This window comes from Hordeum vulgare, chromosome 7H, assembly GCF_904849725.1.
Source record: "Hordeum vulgare subsp. vulgare chromosome 7H, MorexV3_pseudomolecules_assembly, whole genome shotgun sequence".
Taxonomy (NCBI): domain Eukaryota; kingdom Viridiplantae; phylum Streptophyta; class Magnoliopsida; order Poales; family Poaceae; genus Hordeum; species Hordeum vulgare.
Genome location: NC_058524.1, coordinates 266,257,163 through 266,260,491, shown reverse-complemented (window position 1 = coordinate 266,260,491; position 3,329 = coordinate 266,257,163).

Sequence of the window (3,329 nt, the reverse complement as noted above, 5' to 3'; positions counted from 1 at the left end):
CCACTCTCAAAGTAGGAGAAGTGAACAGGGTTTATCAGTGACACAAAAGAAGCTCAGTCCACCAATGACTCGGGGGTAGGGACACTCGCGAGGCCAAAGGGTCCTCGCGACCACCCAGATACACCCCCACCGTGACACTCTCACGTAATAACGAGTCGAGGCTGTATACGCCGAAGTCTCCCCGAGGACACGGAGGGGCCCATCCCACGCCTAGTGGCAGCCCTATGCTCCACGCTGGGGAGAAGCTCAGTCCACCAATGACTCGGGGGTAGGGACACTCCCGAGGCCAAAGCGTCCTCGCGACCTGCCAGATACACCCCCACAGTGACACTCTCACGTATTAACGAGCCGAGGCTGTATACGCCCTGGCCCCCCCGAGGACGAGGAGGGGTCCACCCCACGCCTAGTGGAAGACATATGCTCCGCGCTGGGTACAGATGGGGGCAATCAACATAGTCCGCCAAGGACTATGCCCGCAGCTAGCACCAATGCAGTCTGCCAATGACTATGCTCGTAGCTGGCACCAACATAGCCCGTCAATAGCTACGCCCACAGTTGGAAAGGAAATCAACACAGTCCACCCGCCACTACGCCCACGCCCAGTGCGTTGGACAAACAACTGAAGGTACTGAGCCGCTCATACGTCAAGGGGGACTTCTAAGTATCGCGACTCATGAGCCTGAACTGCGCCCGTAGCCCTTCCCCCTTTGGGTCGTCCTTGGTTTCGGTCGGTTCAACCGTGAAGAGGTACGCGCGGGGAGGGCCCTGCCGACGCAGAGTGCTGAGAGAGTTCAGGAGTCTCAAATTATCGCCTTCCTAGAAAGGACATTGGAGTCGCTCGAACGTCAAGGGGGACCCCTGAGCATCATGACTCAGGGGCCGAACTGTGCTCGTAGCCCCTTCCCCCTTTGGGCCATCCTTGGTTCTCAGTCGGTCAATTCGTGGGCAGGTACGCGGGGGGCGGGCCCTGCCGATGCGGAGTACTGAAGATGTTCTGAAGTTTTGAAATCCTCGTCGCGCTCTCCTCATGAGGGCACCTCCCGCTTCAAGGGGGACTCCTGAGCATCGCGACTCAGGGGCCTAACTGCACTCGTAGCCCCTTCTCCCTATGGGCTGTCCTTGGTTTAGGTCGGTCCAATCGCAGGGAGGTACACGCGGGGCGGGCCGTGCCGACGCAGTGTAACACAACAAACATGACAGGAACGAGGCGAAGAAAACATTCAAGCATTCAGTTATTACAAGCCTTGACAAGTTCATGAAAACACAAATGAGTATGACGCCTCCAAGAGGCACGATGTGCATTGCAGGAAAAAGACATAGAGTAGAAATCAGGAGGATCCACCGCCGGGTGCCCCCTCCACAGGGGGCTGGTCGTCGACATCAGAAGTGCCGTCTTGCCCGTCGTTGGCTTCAGCGGCATCTAGCGACGAAGGAGCTGCGACGCGGGCGAACCTCCTCACCAACACCTCCACGGGGCCCTTCACTGCCTCCGAGGCACGGTCGTGGGCCTCGGCAGGGACCGACAGGATCACGGAGCTGAGGTCAAATCCTGGCTCGCGAAGATGAAGGTGGCTGAAGACGCGTGTCGCAGCCGCGAAGAAGAGGTCGCGAGACTCGCTGTCCAAGATCTTGTCCACATGCACGACGACATCCTCTAGCGCCATGGCAAGCTCCTTCGCGAGCGCGGTAAAGCCGTCCACCGGGGTGGCCAGAGGCTCGTCGAACCCATCGCAGCAGAGGGAGCAAAGCACCGTGCGAAGCTTGAGCTCAACGTCAAGGAAGTAGGCCAGCTTCACGGCCTTATTCTTCTTGGGTGCGGTGAGGGCTTCCACCTGGGCATCAAGGAGGGCCTTCCTCGAGGTGGCCTCCTTCTCCTGCTCTTCCAAGCATGCCGTCTTTGTGCCCAGGCGATTTGCCTCCTGGGACAGCTCTCCCTCCCGGGCGGCAAGCTTTGCCTCGTGGGCCTCAAGTACCTCCTCCTGCAGGCGGGCCTCCACCTCTTCGTAGCGCCTGGCAGCCGCCTTGGCTTTCTTTAGCGCCTCCTCACACGCAGTGCGAGCGGCCTTGACATGCTTCTCGCCATTCCCCATCTTGATTGCCACATTGCCCAGGGCAGTGAAGGCCGCGTTCAGGACACCTTGGGTGAATACCGAGGTCCCCTGGACCTCCTCCTGAAGAGCCTCCAATATTGTCGCAGGCAGTGCCGTCGGGGAGGCAGCGTCACAAGGAATAGGGGGCTCCGAAGGCTGCCCATAGGATGCAGACATTGGTGCATCAGCAGGCTGAGGGCCCTCCGTCGCTCGGGAAACGACATCACCCCGGCCGCCTTAGGACGCTTCGGGGGCTCGGGGGGGGGGGGGGGGGGGGAGGGGGTGGCCCAATGATCAACGCCTGTGAGGTTGCCTTACGAGCCTCCCCCTCTCCATCGGCAGGTGGTGACGCGTTGGAGAGAGCGGGCGGTGCATCATCGCATCTATATAAGCTAGGGTTCCAAAGCTCATAGGACAAATTAACCTCATTATGATTAGGGTTTAGAGCACAACATCCGATCACGCAGTAGATCAACTCTGTACTCTATACTACCCCATCAATAAAAACAAGAGCATGACGTAGGGTTTTACCTCCATCAAGAGGGACCGAACGTGGGTAAAAAACCGTCTTCTTCATCTCTTGTTACCCATCGACCCTAGATCCACAGTTCGGAACCCCTACCCAAGATAAGCCGGTTTTGACACCGACACACTCCACCACCACCACCACCACCACCACCACCACTTCCTAGTAGTCTGTAGGTTCATATTATTGTGTGTTCCTATTTCTGCTAACCATGATAGGATCACAAGCTTATGAGATCAACTGGGAGGGTATGATTGATACGTCTCCAACGTATCTATAATTTTTGATGGTTTCATGCTATTATCTTGTCAAACTTTGGATGTTTTGCATGCCTTTTATATATTTTTTGGGACTAACTTATTAACTCAGTGCCAAGTGCCAGTTCCTGTTTTTTCCATGTTTTTGACCCCTTTCAGAGGAGATTTTGAAACGGAGTCCAAACGGAAGAAAATCACCGAAAAGATTTTTTCCGGAACGGAAGAAGATCAGGAAGCTTGGGTGCCAAGGCAGGGTAGCTTCAGGGGCCCCACAAGCCCCCACCCCGCGGCCAGGGGGGTAGGCCATGCCACCCAGGCTTGTGGGCCCCCAGAGCGCCCCCTGACCTAGGGATTGCGCCTATAAATTTCCTAAAAATCCCAAAAAAATCAGGAGATCATCGAAATCACTTTTCCGCCGCCGCAAGCTTCTGTCTCCGCAAGATCCCATCTGGGGCA